Source organism: Medicago sativa, chromosome 4 (assembly GCF_051527215.1).
Source record: "Medicago sativa cultivar Bolivia chromosome 4, Bolivia_mono, whole genome shotgun sequence".
In the NCBI taxonomy this organism is placed as follows: Eukaryota; Viridiplantae; Streptophyta; class Magnoliopsida; order Fabales; family Fabaceae; genus Medicago; species Medicago sativa.
The window spans coordinates 11,838,464-11,856,421 of record NC_140752.1 but is presented as its reverse complement, the minus strand read 5'-3'; the positions used below and the strand labels follow the sequence as shown (position 1 = coordinate 11,856,421).

The window sequence follows — 17,958 nt, the reverse complement described above, 5'->3', positions numbered from 1 at the left end:
ATTATAGTTTGAATTAATTCTAATTTATGTGTTGGACTAAGAAATTTAGGAGTATAATCATGTGAGCGCAAGTGAAAGAAAGAATGAAAAGAGGGTACAAGCAAATCCGTAATTGGACACCCTGTTAGTATTTTGCTCATTACTTTTGTTACAAAGATCATTTGCAAGTGAAACTTAAACCATTATAAAGAAGACAAAATTACCTAAATAATAGACTCAAGAAATGTTGAATTACACCAAGTAGAGTACAAGTAATCGGGGTTGCAAGTTGGATAAAAATTACTGTCATGTTTCTGCACCTACACTAGTTCTGTAGTTTTTTTTTTTTTGACAAGACTAGTTCTTTAGTTAAACTGTACAAATTAGATAATTAAACCCCAAAACAAAAATTATACTTATAAAGGGGAGATCCTAAACTTTCCAAAAAGTGTTTGTTGGTGTAATTCCGACATCGTTTGGTATTTAAATAAAATTTCCACAATGGACATACATCAGCAACAAATTCTGTTGCAGTTTGTAATCTTTTTAGTTATTTAAAGTGCTATTTTCATATTGTATTTGTGCTTTGCTAGTGGTGAACACTGTGATAAAAGATTCAGGAATCGATGTTGTTATTATTAGAAAGTTGATAAGATGAACGCTTGATAATTGTACTTCGAAAGAATTGAGGTTCTAATTTGCATATAGAAATTGATGTCATGATTAGGGTTGGTAGCAATGTTTGTAATATCCCGCCTGTCAGTATCGGAATATTACCAGTCAATCGTGCCAGAGGACGAAAGTTCATGGAAAGTAAGTATAAGGGAGAAATTTTATTACGTGTTGTCAGCTTATTACGAGATAAGTATCAGTGTCGTATTTAACACGCTTAAGGCAAGAGCATATTGGTAATTGCACGCAAAAAGGATATTTATATGGGTTTGGCCCCAAAATAGCTCATTTTCCATCTTCTTTCTCTCTCTAAGTTAGAGAAAAGAGTTTTGCTCTCCCTTCTCCCTAAACCATCGCCCCTTTCCCCCAATCTTTCTCCATCAAAGCTTCCAAATACATGGAACTAGTGATCAAGTATGGATCATGGCAACTTCTAGAGCAAGAAACAACCAAGAGAATGGATTAAAGCTTGGATTCATAAGCTAGGGTTTGGTCTTTGGGAAGCTTGAGGCTTGAGGAATCTTAAGGATTATGTTAGGTGAGTTCTTAGATAGTTTATCCTACCTTTGGGTTGTGCAATTCTTGTGAGAAAACATGAATTTTGCTAAGTTATGTTAGTTTATGAAAATTAGGGTTTTAGTACCCCTTTGTACCATTTACGCTCAAATATTGTTAATTGATGCCATGCACATGATATAAGCTGTTTTTATCATGTTTTGGATGATTAGAATGCATTAGAACACTTGAATTGAGGATTTTGTGTCAAAAATACGAATTCTGCAGGTCTGGACTAATGAATGTTCGCTTAAGCGAACGTACGTTCGCTTAAGCGAAGGAATGGCAGAACCGCCAGAGCTGTTCGCTTACAGGTTCGCTTAGGGTTCGCTTAGCGTTCGCTTAAGCGAACAACCTCAGAACAGCTTTAGACAGCACTTTTTTGAAAATGTTCTGAAAAGTTCCCAACTTTAGACAGCACTTTTTGAAAATGTTCCGAAATGTTCCGGTGGTCCAGAAATGTCGTTCAAGAACCGTTTCTTGCAATCTTTTAATGAAATAAGAACCCCTCAATTCCAAGTGCCTAAAGCATAATTCCAAACAAGGTTTTAATCAAGGGAAAGGCATGGCAAATCAATAACAATGTTTGTTCATAAATGAAACGTAAGAGTGATATGATATGCAATATGTCCGGGTAGTGATATATTAAGAAAGGGAAGAAACTAGAGCCTCGGTATAGTTATCGAGAACTAGATAGTTAAGCATAGATTTATTTATGCTAAGATGTGGATGATTATACATCTATTCACAAAGTAAGATAAGCAAGCATTAAGTTTACCTCTAGTTGGATCGTTTAAGGATCCGAGGTAAAAGAGATAGCATGTTTAAGTTTAACTTGCATGCATGCATAAGACTAAGACTTCAAAGAAGTAAGTGTCATGTTGATAAGTGCTAGGAAGTGTTTATTTCATGTCTTATTTTAGGCACTTTTGTTACTTGTTTTGCAAGATATTGAGGGAAAAGCCAGGAGATAATTGCTAATTACCCTATTAAGCTTTATATATCTTACTCTATCCAATTATGCAGGATTTGAACTCAAGACACCAAGCAAAGAAGAAAATCAAGAAAAAAAGGCAATAATGGCAGAAGCAAGTGTTTGCTCGCAGTGGCGAGCACACTAACTCGCAGTGGCGAGTAGCAAAGAAGCTGCCAGGGGGCAGGAGCTATGTTTTGCTCGCAGCAGCGAGCACATCAACTCGCAGCTGCTAGTTAAGGCGGTTTCATCCTCAGCTGGTGACGTGGCACAAACTTAGTGGTGAAGAAAATGTTGCTCACAGTGGCGAGCACATTAACTCGCGATGCGAGTAGCCAAATTTTGGTTGTATATAAATAGCTACTTTCCCTTCTTTTTAGAGATGTTCTTTGGTTCTAGGGTTTCATTCTAAGTGTTCATAGTTTATACTTTTTCTACTTTTGAAGGAGAAATAGGACTAGATCTTATAGAGTGAGAGTGATAGAGGGTTGATTCTTCTTGCTTTGTTGAGAAATCACAAGTTGTATTGAATCCTTCCTTTCCATTCATTCTTGCAAGGCTTCCATGAAAATGAGTAGCTAACTCTCCTTTGTTGGGAGTAGAGGTACTTGATCTAAGCACTATGTAATCTTTTGGATCTATAAATATATGGTTCTAGTATTCAATTTGATATTGATGTTATTCTTGTATTTAAATCTTTATGCTTGATTTATTAGTGATTGAAAAATACTTCTAAACCTAGATCTAGAATATTCATCTATCAAAACATAGATTCTAGACATAGAACAAATGTTTTGATATTCACTTTTTGTATCTAAACCTAATGCTTTCTTATCATACAATAGAGTGAGAAATCATCTATTGGATGATAAGAACGACTTTTGGATCGTTTAATAGTGCGAGACATCGACGATTGAACGATACAATAGATTTCACAATATTGTTTGGACACGAATGATATTGTTGAGGGATTTGTGATAATATCAAAGGAAAGCTAGAACCCATATATGATCATTAGGTTACTTGTGATGTTTAATCAAGGAACTCTCATCCTAACAAATCACAAGTCCTATTAATCTCCATCTTATAATTTTACTTAAATAGTTAACATAGTTACAAATGAAACAAACAAATACTCTTAAAACTTAGAATGATATTTGATGTTGTATTGTCCATGATATCACACTAGTCCCTGAGGAGACGATTAATAAATACTTACATAGCTTGATGCAGTAAAAATATTACATCAAAATGGCGCCGTTGCCGGGGACTGGCATTTAGATATTGTAGATAGTACAACTATTATATCGTTTTAAGACATTTTTGCACAAAATTATTTTTGTATAGATATCATTCATTCATTCATTATCCTTGGTGTTGCTAATCTTGTGGTTAGACTCTTGAAACTTGTTTATGCGAGGTACAGTTGCACCAGAAGATCTTCAATTCGATCCAGAGATTGAGAAAACTGCTCGCAAGAACAATAGCTTGAGGAAGAAGATAGAAAGAGAGCTAGCCAGAAAAAGGCAACAAGAGGAAACCTCAACTTTCTTTCCTTCTTTAGCCACATTGTTTGAAGAAGAAGAAATAGAAATGACTGAAGAAAATAATCAAAGTGTGATGCCTAGTTGGACTAGTCCAAGGCAGTTGGCTCATCTTGGAAAGGACAAAGAGAAGCAAATAGAGTTGAAGTCCGGAACTATTCAGTTGGTTTCAAATAATCCATTTGTCGGGCTAGATCATGAAGATCCTTATCAACATCTCTCAGTGTTTTATGCTATAGCCAACAGTCTTGGTCAATCTGAAGCTGATGAAGAAACTGGTTTTGTTAGGTTATTCCAACACTCACTCATTGGCAAAGCTTGGGAGTGGTATATTGATCAACCACCATCAGTAAAGAATGATTGGAACGCATTGGAGAAAGCATTTCAAGAAAGATTCTTTCCGGATCATAAACGCATGGATACTAAAACAGCAATTGCAATGTTCGCTCAAGGTTTAGATGAGTCCTTATGTGATGCATGGGAGCGATACAAGTCATTAGTAAGAAAGTGTCCAAAGCATGGGTTTGACGACCAAACTCAAATCCATATGTTCCGTGGAGGATTAAAGGATTAGCCAAAACTTATTTTAGATGCAGCTGCACATGGTTCTTTGATGGGATTAAGTCCTAAAGATGCGGTTGATATTATTAACAAAATGTCATTAAATGATCGAGCAGCCAAGCACAATAGAAGTGATGCCGTGAGAAAGCATGAAATTCTTGAGTTGGGAGCAAATGATGCAAATATAGCACAAACCAAGATTCTAACTCAACAACTTGAAGACATGAAGAAACAAATGATGGATATGCCTAAACTCATCAAAGAACAAATGCAAAAAGAACAAAAGCATCAACAGGTTCATTTTTGTGAGATGTGTTCCGGTGATCATCCAACAGGTTATTGTCCGCCACCTATTGAAGAAGAAATCAATTATGTGGGCACTCAACAAAGGCCGCGACAATTCCAAGGTCAATTTCAAGGCAATGCAAACCAACCACGGTATCCGAACAACTTTCAAAGAGGAAACAACTTCGGTCAACCTTGGAGGTCAAATGCTGGACCTTCAAATCAACAACCATTCAACAACAACTTCCAACAATATCCACCACAACAAGATCGCACATAGAAGATTGAAGACACCCTCAATCAATTCATGCAACTCACAATGGCCAACCAACAAAACAACACCGCGTCGATCAAAAATCTTGAGACACAAATGGGGCAACAAGCTCAACACATGAGCCAAATTTCCCAAATGTTGGCCAATCAACAAGGAGGAGCTTTTACCGCTAATACTCAAAACAATCCCAACATTGGCACTAGCAGTGGAACTAATGTAACAAATGAGCAATGCAAAGCCATTTCAACAAGAAGTGATAAGGTAATTGGGCAAGAGGTTGGAGATAACTTGGAGGTGGAGAGGCAAGTTGTTGAGAATGATGTGAAGGTGGATAGAGAAGAGAGTGAGAAGGAAGAGGTGGTTGTACATAGTGATGTGGATGTAGATAATCGAAGTTTAGTTGAAAATGAACAAGAAGATGAGCAAAAGGAAAACGTAGTTGAAAAGGATATGGGGAAGAACAAGAAGAAAGAAGTCGGGAAAGATGTTCCGATTCACAAGCTCCCATATCCTAAAGCTCAATCAAAGAAGGACTTGGAGAAGCATTTCAAGAGATTCCTAGATATTTTCAAGAAGTTGGAAATCAACATTCCATTTGCCGAAGCTCTTGATCAAATGCCAACATATGCCAAGTTCATGAAGGAGATCTTGTCCAAGAAGCGTCGTTACAATGACGAAGAAACTATTCAACTTGACGTAAATTGTAGTGCAATCATCCAAAGACGGTTACCAAGGAAAGAAAGAGATCCAGGAAGAGTTACATTACCAGTAGCAATTGGTACCGTCAATGTCGGTAAAGCTTTAATTGATCTAGGCTCAAGTATCAATCTTATACCATACTCGGTTGTCAAGAGAGTTGGTGGCTTAGATCTTAAGTTAACTAAGATGACTTTACAACTTGCCGACAAGTCCATAGCCCGACCAATGGGTATAGCTGAGGATGTCTTGGTTAAAGTGGACAAATTTGTATTCCCCGTGGACTTCGTGGTTATGGACATTGAGGAAGATGATGATGTACCTTTAATTCTTGGAAGAGCATTCATGTTAGCCGCAAGGATGATGATTGATTATGATGATGGTTTAATGAAGGTGCGGCTTGATGATGAAGAGATCAACTTCAATCTCCATGATGCAATTAAGCACCCTAAAGACAAAGGAGCTTGTTTCAAGGTGGATACAATGGATGAAGTGATCATGGAAACAAGGAAACAATTGCATAAGCCTACAACGCTTGAAAGAGTGCTCACCGATGCACTCAATGTTCTTAGTGAAGAGGAAGAAAAGGAGATTGAAGAATGTTTGAAAGAGCTTGAGACTTTGAAAGAAATTCCTCCAGAGAAAGCAAAGATAGAAGAGTTGAAAGACAAAGACAAGATGGAAGAACCAAAGATGGAAATGAAAGTCTTGCCATCACATCTTAAGTATGTGTTCCTTGAAGAGGATGGCACAAAACCAGTGATAATTAGTAATTCTTTGTCAAAGGAGGAAGAAAAGAGATTGATTGAAGTTCTAAAGCACAACAAAGAAGCAATAGGTTGGAAGTTGTCTGACCTCAAAGGCATAAGCCCTTCGTATTGTATGCACAAAATCAATATGGAGGAGAACTTCAAACCGGTTGCTCAACCTCAACGCCGGTTAAATCCAAACATGAAGGAAGTAGTCCGCAAAGAAGTGGTTAAGTTGCTTGAGGCCGGAATGATCTATCCTATCTCGGATAGTCCTTGGGTGAGTCCGGTGCAAGTGGTGCCAAAGAAGGGTGGTATGACGGTGGTCAAGAATGAAAAGAATGAGCTTTTACCTACAAGATCCGTCACCGGGTGGCGGATGTGTATTGATTACCGGAAACTTAACCAAGCCACAAGAAAAGACCATTTTCCATTGCCATTTATGGACCAAATGCTTGAACGATTATCTGGGCAAGCATACTATTGTTTTCTTGATGGATATTCGGGCTACAACCAAATCACAGTCAATCCGGAGGATCATGACAAGACGGCATTTACTTGTCCTTTTGGAATCTTTGCATATAGAAGGATGCCGTTCGGTTTATGTAATGCACCAGCTACATTTCAAAGGTGTGTGCAAGCAATATTCTCCGACTTGATTGAGAAAAGCATTGAGGTATTCATGGATGATTTTTCTGTTTTTGGATCATCCTATGATGTGTGTTTGAGCAACTTAGATATCGTGCTGAAACGGTGTAAAGAAACCAATCTTGTGCTTAATTGGGAAAAATACCATTTCATGGTGACTGAAGGCATAGTACTTGGTCACAAGATTTCATCTAGAGGCATTGAAGTTGACAAGGCAAAGGTTGTTGTGATAGAAAAGCTTCCACCACCGGTAAATGTCAAAGGTGTTCGTAGTTTTCTAGGCCATGCCGGGTTCTACCGGAGATTCATTAAAGACTTTTCAAAGATAGCAAAGCCATTGAGCAACTTGCTCAATAAAGATAAGTCTTTTGTTTTTGATAATGATTGTCTAATTGCATTTGAAACTTTAAAAGATAGGTTGACCACCGCACCAATAATCACAGCTCCCGATTGGGATTTAAACTTTGAATTAATGTGTGATGCTAGTGACTATGCTGTTGGTGCCGTGCTAGGTCAACGAAAGAACTAAAATTTTCATGCTATTCATTATGCAAGTAAAGTTTTAAATGAGGCACAAATCAATTATGCCACCACTGAAAAAGAATTACTTGCAATAGTGTATGCATTGGAGAAATTTCGTTCATACCTTGTAGGTTCCAAGATTGTTGTCTTTACTGACCATGCAGCTCTCAAGTATCTTCTCACTAAGTCCGATTCAAAACCAAGGCTCATCCGATGGATGTTGCTCCTACAAGAGTTTGACTTGGAGATCAAAGATAAGAAAGGCACAGAGAATCTTGTGGCTGACCACCTATCAAGGTTGACAAACCATGAAGTGACAATGAAAGAACCGGAAGTACTTGAAGAATTTCCTGATGAAAAGTTGCTTGCAATCAAAGAAAGACCATGGTTTGCTGACATGGCAAATTACAAAGCAACTGAGTTCATTCCGGAAGACTATACTTGGCAACAACGCAAGAAGTTTCTCCATGAAGCTAATCATTATGTATGGGATGAGCCATACTTGTTCAAGATTGGAGTAGACAATCTCTTGCGTAAGTGTGTTGATGATGAAGAGGCAAAGAATATTCTATGACAATGCCATAATTCGCCTTATGAATGTCATTTCAATGGGGAAAGAACCGCTGCAAAGGTGCTTCAATCCGGTTTCTATTGGCCAACACTCTTCAAAGATGCCAATACACATTGTAAGCATTGTGATGAATGTCAAAGAACCGGATCAATGTCAAAGAAAAATGAAATACCTCTACAAAACATCCATGAAGTAGAAGTGTTTGATTGTTGGGGTATCGATTTTGTTAGCCCCTTTCCTTCATCATTTTCTAATGAATACATCTTGGTATGTGTGGATTATGTCTCAAAGTGGGTGGAAGCCGTAGCATCGCCTAAAGCCGATAGCAAAACGGTTGTGAAGTTTTTAAAGAAAAATATATTCACCCGATTCGGTACACCAAGAGTCTTAATTAGTGATGGAGGATCACACTTTTGCAACACCCAACTTGCCAAAGATTTAGATCAATATGGAGTCAAGCATAAGGTGGCATCACCTTATCATCCTCAAACAAATGGCCAAGCTGAAGTTTCAAACAGAGAGGTGAAAAGAATCCTTGAGAAAACTGTTTCAACATCAAGGAAGGATTGGTCAACTAAGCTTGATGATGCTTTGTGGGCATATAGGACGGCATACAAGTCTCCTATAGGTCTCACTCCTTTCCAAATGGTCTATGGCAAATCATGTCACTTACCGGCCGAGCTTGAACACAAAGCGTTTTGGGCTCTCAAGTTTCTTAATTTTGATTAAGAGAAGGCCGGTGAAAATCGAAAAGTTCAAATGCATGAGCTTGAAGAGATGAGAAATCAAGCTTATGAATCTTCAAAGCTCTATAAAGAAAGGGTCAAGAGATACCATGACAAGAAGATTATTCAGAGACAATTTAAGCCTGGGCAAATGGTGTTGTTATTCAATTCAAGGCTAAGGCTTTTTCCGGGCAAATTGAAGTCCAAATGGTCTGGACCTTTCATGGTCAGAGAAGTTAAACCTTATGGTGTTGTGGAGCTAGAAGATCCAGTTACAAAAGCTAGTTGGACAGTCAATGGGCAGAGACTCAAGCCCTACTTTGGCGGTGAGGTTGATCGGCTTATGTCGACAATCTTACTTGACAATCCATGAAAATCAAAGAACAAAGCGTCAAGCTAATTACGATAAAATAGCGCTTGTTGGGAGGCACCCCAATTTTGTAAGTATATTTCCTGTTTTAATGCATAAAAGGTATTAAAGTCATTTGCATATCTCTATTCAAACAAAACAGAAGCCAAAAGAAAGCAGATTTTTCAAGCTGTCACAACTCGCGAGGCGAGTGAAATAGCTCGCAACTGCGAGCAAGTCTGCTGACCAATGTTGACTACCACATTAGTCGCAGCTGCGAGTAGATCTGCTCGCGAGGCGAGTAACTGATTTTCTGACAGTTACGAATTTCAAGGCCACTAACTCCATTTTAATCCTCTTAACCACCCATAAATCCCTCTCCCTTATCATTTTCGGTTCTATGTTTATCTCTCTTCAAAATTTTTCATTTTCTTCACTCAAACAACAACACAAAACCTAAAATACCAAATCCCATCCAATTGCATTCAAGTCAAGCATACACTCCTCCCACTCATTTCTGCACTTGCATCAGTCTAATTTTAACAGGTTAAATCTTCTCTTCTTGTTTCAGTTTATTTTCAATGTTGAATGTCATGAAACCTTAGGTTAGAAGATTGAATCTTGTGAGTTGTTGCTTCAATTTGGTACCCAAATGACAGAGATGAATTAGAATCATACAAATTCAATTTGTTGTTCTTTCTAATCACATTTTTTGGTATAACCTTTTGTAAATATTCCGATGAAATAAGGGTTTTTGTGAACAAATTGGAAATTAAACTCAAATGCATGATTCCATTCATCTCTACATCATTACCAGGGTCGAATTTATGTTGTTTAGGGTTAGAAAGCATGAAAATTTGAAGAACTTTGAAAATGGGTTGAATCTGTCAACGTTGGGCAGAAGCCTCGCATCGCTCACAGCTGCGAGTAGATTTGCTCGCGAGGCGAGCTACTTAAAAATTGAAAATTTGTTTCTGTTCTGGTTTTTAAAGTGATGCCACTTGTTCTTAATTGTTTCCATATTGTATTTAAATTTTTTTTTTATTCTATTGTGTATGGAATTCCTGGTTGTTTTGCAGGTATGGCTCCTAAGAAAACCGCTAACACCGGCAAGAAAAGGAAGGGTGAAACCTCTGCTCCACCTCAACCCCTCACAAACCAAAATTTTGATGCGGGTAGATTCAAATCCCGTTACCACCAAGATAGGTATGTCGAGTTACTCGACCAGACCATGTGGAGTGAGAGGGTATTTAGCATTAACCCCAATGGACCGTTCTAAGAATTTGCCACACTCTTTAGGGACCAGGGGTGGGACATCTTGTGCAACCCAATCACAGACATTAATGCTGAGTTAGTGCGTGAATTTTACGCCAATGCTCTCCCCGAACAACCTCACACTGATTTCTTCAAGTATGAAACATTTGTGCGTGGTTGAACGATCCGTTTTGACCGCGATGCTATCAATGACTATTTGGGCAATCCTTACCAAAACCTCCCACCTCCGGATGAATTCGATGATTTTCACCTTAAGAGGAGAAGTGGTTATTTCCTCTTAGAGAACATCCATGAGGAAATTAAAAGGTTTGTTATGTTAGAGGGTTTTGATTATGATAAAAGTGATGCCGGAAGAGAGCACCGAGCCCAATATAAGTTTATGACTAACCCGGCCAAGTTAATCCAAAAATTCATCCTCTATAATGTCATGCCCAACAGCCACATGTCTAATTGTGTTACCGAAGTCTGCCCTCTCAATTATTATATCCTTAAGGACATCAAGGTAGATATTGCTCGAACCATAGCATGGGAGATGAAGGTGGTGCTTCAAGGAAAGACTAAGAGAGAGCCGTTTATTCTTCCCAGGCCTAATCTTGGGCCTCATTAAAGGTTCTGGAATGCGCCTTCCCACAGCTGTCCATGAGAAGATTCGCAACCCCATCAATGATGCTTTCATCGCCCGTCACATCATGGGTGAAACTAAGAAAGCCAAGGGTAAGGGAAAGCAGGCTTCATCTTCCCGAACACCTCCCTCAGCAGGACCTATTCCATTCCCAACCAATGCTCCTTTTGATTTTGTAAGCTATGCTCAGTGGCAGCATCAGAGCAACATGCACACTTGGGAGATGCTAGCAGCAACTAATCGGGCAAACACATATTTTCAACAATCTCAGTATGTCATGCAGCAGCAATCAGGCTACCCACAGGAGGTTATGGATCAGTTTATGACACCACAGGCCTTTCAGACCTATGTGAACTGGCCTGGGGACATGCCAGGACCTTATGGAGGGGGTGGATTTTATGCAGGTGATGTAGCTGAAGATGTTAGTGATGGTTGTGGAAATGAAGAAGATTTAGATCGAGATGATCCGGACAGAGTTCCAAGTGCAACACCCGGATCCGAAGATGAGGATATGGAGAGCCTAGACTGAGGAGAAGAAGAAAAGACTTGACATCTCATCATTCATTGAGTTTATGTTATCAAAGCTTCAGTGAATTCTTACCTTCTCAATTTTTTGCTTTCTTTTATATTACTTTTGAACAATCTTTTGCTTCTGTTGGTTACTTTATTTTAGTATTTAGTTTGATGACTTGTACTTTGTTTACTAATACTTTGTTAATTAGTACTTTGTTTTTAATTATGGTGGGATAATTTAGTTGTATTTTAACTTTCATATTGTTTTATGTTGTTGGTTTATTAAGCATTTCGTTTTGAAACTTTTGTATAAATTGTGAATGTTATTTTGTTTATAACTTTTGCGTGTATGATGAAGAAAAATGCTCAAAGCGTCAATGTCAAAGTGCTTGAAAGGTAGCCAAAGATTGAGCATGAGTCTCAGATGATTGATAATGATATTTAATTGTGATAAGGTGCACAACCAAGGTATAAGTTTCCAGTTTTTCTAGGCTTTTACTCGAATATGACACGAGTACTTTGTATAAATTTCATGTCATCTAGTTCTTCGCAATAATATATTTGTTTGTGAACCACTTAGTTCTAGCCTAAAGGTGAGGAAACCTCCAATTGTTTGTACTATATGCAAGGAGACCGGCAGTCATTGTTTAACTCAGTCGCTTTATGTTAAATCCAATAATTGATTTGAACGGTATGAAGGCATGGAAGTGATCAAGGCACAATTTTTGTTAAAGAGTGAAATATACTTGACCACAAAGAGCCTACCTTGTGAGAAGAGCGAGTACTTGCTAACCCACTTGAGCCAAATGAATCAGAGTCCTCAATTATGAACTGTCAATTCATAAGCACACTGCTTGATGAACTTGTCCTTAATTTTTGTCAAAATCCAGTTCATTCTTGACGCACTTTAGGAATCTGATATGTTTTAATTGTTGAACCCTAAACTTTCATTGTTGTATTGTCCCTTTTGCCATAAGATAGGGGAACATTCAAATAGGGTATGTTTGTATTCAAGTTGGGGAGAAAAGGCAGATGTAATTTATTTGTCAAGTAAAGTGGTGTAATATTATATTTTTGATCAAGACAACATGGTGTTATAAATTCAAAAGAAAAAGAAAAAGAGAAAAAGAAAGAAATATTCAAAAAAATAGAATAAGTTGTCAAGATCAAGGCTTATCATGTGTAAACACCAAGGGTTAGTGTATAATTAAGGGGATTCACGTAATTTTGTTTTTGTTTGTAAATAGAAGGAATGTTCCCTTATGCTTGGCCTTTTGAATTCAATTGACCCACAAATTTCCTTTCTTTTGAAGCCAAGCCAAGTTACAACCCTCAAAGACCTTATGATCCATGTTTTTTTTTTGTGCCTTTTGGAATGATATTTGGATGGACATATAACTTGATTGGTATGTTAACTTGATTGCTGGATGTGTGTTCATAACCCTCATTTATTTGATTTCAATTGTTTATTTACTTTCAAAGATGTATGTTAGGTGTGGTTCGTGAATAAATATATTATTGATTTGAAAGATTTGATATGAACTTTGTACATAGGACTCATCTCATAGTAGTAGTAGAATTCTAGACTAGTTGGAAACTTAGACTTGCCTGCACATTCACTTTGAATCATTCATCTGAAGCAGTTTTCAAAAGCCTTGTTGTATTTGTGTCTTGTTCTATTAACTTGTTTGGTTTTCAATCTTTTGTTTGAGGACAAACAAAAAGTAAGTTGGGGAGAGTTTGATAAGTGCTAGGAAGTGTTTATTTCATGTCTTATTTTAGGCACTTTTGTTACTTGTTTTGCAAGATATTGAGGGAAAAGCCAGGAGATAATTGCTAATTACCCTATTAAGATTTATATATCTTACTCTATCCAATTATGCAGGATTTGAACTCAAGACACCAAGCAAAGAAGAAAATCAATAAAAAAGGCAATAATGGCAGAAGCAAGTGCATGCTCGCAGTGGCGAGCACACTAACTCGTAGTGGCGAGTAGCAAAGAAGCTGCCAGGGGCAGGAGCTATGTTTTACTCGCAGCAGCGAGCACATCAACTCGCAGCTGTGAATTAGGGCGGTTTCATCCTCTGCTGTTGACGTGGCACAGACTTAGTGGTGAAGAAAATGTTGCTCGCAGTGGCGAGCACATTAACTCGCGATGCGAGTAGCCAAATTTTTGGTTGTATATAAATAGCTACTTTCCCTTCTTTTTAGAGATGTTCTTTGGTTCTAGGGTTTCATTCTAAGTGTTCATAGTTTATACTTTTTCTACTTTTGAAGGAGAAATAGGACTAGATCTTATAGAGTGAGAGCGATAGAGGGTTGATTCTTCTTGCTTTGTTGAGAAATCACAAGTTGTATTGAATCCTTCCTTTCCATTCATTCTTGCAAGGCTTCCATGAAAATGAGTAGCTAACTCTCCTTTGTTGGGAGTAGAGGTACTTGATCTAAGCACTATATAATCTTTTGGATCTATAAATATATGGTTCTAGTATTTAATTTGATATTGATGTTATTCTTGTATTTAAATCTTTATGCTTGATTTATTAGTGATTGAAAAATACTTCTAAACCTAGATCTAGAATATTCATCTATCAAAACATAGATTCTAGACATAGAACAAATGTTTTGATATTCACTTTTTGTATCTAAACCTAATGTTTTCTTATCATACAATAGAGTGAGAAATCATCTATTGGATGATAAGAACGACTTTTGGATCGTTTAATAGTGCGAGACATCGACGATTGAACGATACAATAGATTTCACAATATTGTTTGGACACGAATGATATTGTTGAGGGATTTGTGATAATATCAAAGGAAAGCTAGAACCCATATATGATCATTAGGTTACTTGTGATGTTTAATCAAGGAACTCTCATCCTAACAAATCACAAGTCCTATTAATCTCCATCTTATAATTTTACTTAAATAGTTAACATAGTTACAAATGAAACAAACAAATACTCTTAAAACTTAGAATGATATTTGATGTTGTATTGTCCATGATATCACACTAGTCCCTGAGGAGACGATTAATAAATACTTACATAGCTTGATGCAGTAATAAATACTACATCACATGTCTCTTGCTATCCACGTTAGGTTGGATACAAGGGGTTCTCATGATGGGAACGGTTAAGCCATATGTCACTGAGCAAGCAAGAGTAGGTGTCGTGTCTTTTGTATTCCTTCCAAGGTTGGATGCAAGAGGTTCTCCAAGGAGAATGGGATAAGCTTAAGGGACCCACACGCCACTGAGGGAGTCCGGTGTGCCTTAGCTAGGTTTTTCACCGGTAGTAAGGGATTAACTTCCGGGGTTACTCCACCCGGGACTAATCCGTAAAATGAACTCAGATATTGATTGTTTGATCAACACTAACCTAATGAATGAATCTGACTATGCATATTGATTAGACATTTTTATGTTATGTTATAGAGCCTTGACGTAGATCGTCAAGAACTAGTTAGATAGAAAGAATCACTATTTGTGGTAAGATATGATATGTTGTTAGACACAACGTATTCATGTAAGTAGAAGCAAGTAAAGAAAGTTATGCCGATGACGATCTTAGGTTTCCCCTAATCCTCCGGTTTAGAATTCGTGTCATGATTTTAGTATGCTTAGGCCTCGATACGTAGAGTGTATTCTTGGCAATGCGGTTTTAGAATTCCCTTGACCGTCATGACACGTATAAGAAGTGAAGCCTATAACAAGTTAAGATTGAGACTAAGACGGCCCTAGTATGCACGACCGTCTAAGTATGCAAGTCCCCACACACGTATAATCAACCGGCTGGTTGTATTGTAGACACGTGGTGACCATAGGTTTCCCCTGAGGTTACCTATAGCCTAGGCTTAGGTAGAACTCACTGAGACATTATGTCTCATCCCAATCCTTATTTGTTTCAGATATCAGGATGGTTTAGCAAGCTAGTAGCCGAATGGATGTTGCAGCAAGAGTTCGTTCGTACCCGCTGCAGGATGATATGGATATTCAAGGACGCATTTATTATACTTTAGAAAAGTTGAGTTGTATATCATTGTACGAACGCATTTGTTGTATAAGAAATTAATTCGAAGTTTTATTGTTTTAAATTTTAATGTATCCAGTACTAAACTTAACGCACATGCTAAACTTTCTAGATACATTTAGTGTGGGTGTTACATTTGGTATCAGAACAGGTCGATTCAGATCGTGCCTTGGGTCATTAAGTTACAACTAAGGTAGTGGGGCCATTGGGTTCCTGGTAAATGTTCTAGTTGTTGTTGTTAGTTGAGTCTGATCAACTCAATCTAGCATTCGACGATTAGAACGGATGCCTGAGAGCTGAATAGGACCTAGGAGGAACGAAGTATGTGATGAAGATGCACTGAAAGGTGTGAATTCAGAAGTAAGAACTCAGAATGAGTATTAGTAAGAAGTTGCTCGTGCCAGTAGGTGGCCGGCAAACTAAGCAAGTAGAAGTATGAATCCTCCGGGAATGTAAGGCAATGTTAAGAAGGGACGTTCCGACAGCGTTGGGTAAGATGTTAGTAATACTTCGTATACCCGTAAGTAAAGATTTTGGAAATATCTGAGTATGATATGAAGCTTCGGTAAGAGTCGTAGTTGGAATGGGTGTAATGTATAGAAAGGAATGGTGTTCTGGAACACAGGTGCAAGGCTATAAGATAGAAAGTGGTCGACGTAGGTTGACAGAATCAGTAGGCTCTCAAGAATAGCGTTATGTGATTAAAGTTATGGACTTGTATGTTCAGAGTGGACAAGGTCCTAGTGTTCGGGAAGTTGCGTTAAGCGGCAACGTAATGAAGTAAACTACTTGTAGCAGAAGAAGTTAAGGATTTAAGTTAAAGCTTTATGTTATCAGGACTAAGGCATTACTTTCTGACGTGATGAGAATTGTATCGAAAAAGGTTGATGGTTGCCATACATATATTATAGAATATTTTATGATGTTGGGAATGAATGATATGCATTGGATTACTTGAGAAATAAGAATTTTCATGCAAAGAATAATTTTTTTTTGGAAAATTGAGCTGAAGAAACTCGCCAATTGCGAACCTGGGGCGAATTTTTTTTTTTTTTTCCGAAAACTGTTAGTTCGTCTCCAAGATTTGCAGTGACTATTGGAGAGTTGTCTTCACAATCTTTTATGCGACAAAAACCTTTTATGACATCAAGTGACAAATGCATATCACATCCTAAGGTTTCCAAAGGAAAAAGGCATGAGCAACCATTAACGAAATCGATTCGATTTAAGGTAACTTAGGAAGTTAATGTGACAAGAGATAAGAAGGAGCTTGGACCAAGAGTTTAGAGGTTCCGGTATTTATAATGGAAGTCAGAGATGTGAAGGCCTGAAGTAAGAAGTTAAAGTGGTGAAGAGTTATATGAAATCACAAGGTTCTTGGATTTTGCGAAGTTATGAGTATCCCTCGAACCTATGTTTTGCTTGATTGAATAGCTAAGGCTCGTTAGGATGTTGAATCATAAAGTTTACCTGAGTTTAGAAAGATATACGCATATGTGTTTTATCTTGGTTTTCGGGTGTCAAACATTGATTACGTTTGAACCTTTTTAACCGGTGATATCTTATTTTTCTTGGGAAGGGAAAAAGTAAGCAAAACCCTTGAGAATCGAGGTTCAGGAGTTGTTATCGCTACGGGAAGGTGTTAGGCACCCATAATGACTATAGTATCCTATAGGAACCGTCTTTACTTTCTACGCGCGCGCTTTATGCTATTTTGAAAGATGATATTAAGCCTAAGAGTATACTAAGTGAAGAATTGGAGGGAGAAGAATGTCTTTGGATTTTTATTTTATTTGAATTGAAGGAATTTTGTTCCTTGCCTACGTACCCGTTTAAGGGATCAAATCCACCGTAGTTCTCTTCCAAAAATGTTTTTGTTTTTGTTGGTTGATTTTAAGTTTGAAAATTGGAATTTTGAAGAATGAGGGAGAGAGGCCTCAAGGGCATAAGATTGGAAAAAAGGTGAGGTGGAATTAGTTACTTTGCAAAATGTGGTCTAAGTATGGTTAAAATTCATTAAAGTTTGATTAAGAAAATAAAAGGGAAATCAATGGGATTTTGATCCCAAGGTTTATTAAGAAAAACATTTGAGTGATATTGTTCATATTTTTTTTGAAAATGATTTTTCTAAGCGTAAATTCTAAGCATTCATCTAAACATACAATCCTAAACATACATCTAAACATGCATATCCTAGCCATATATCTAAAGTGAGGTGTGTGCATGTGTCGGTGCTTGTGTCGGTGTACATCGTTAGAGTCCATTGTCCTTTACATCATGCCCTAGTTTACATTCTATGGCCTTGCAAGGAATTAAAATTGCATAAAGGTAAAGTACAAAAAATCCTAAGTTTTTTTTACATTCTAACTTTTGGTAAAGATTAAAGTGCAAGAAATTAAAGTGAAGGAGGA

General features: G+C 37.6%; 1 pseudogene; it reads left to right on the top strand.

The window, feature by feature from the left end:
* The first annotated feature begins 4,888 nt into the window (after window positions 1–4,888).
* Window positions 4,889–8,032, top strand: LOC146926345 (uncharacterized; annotated as a pseudogene).
* The last annotated feature ends 9,926 nt before the right edge of the window (window positions 8,033–17,958 follow it).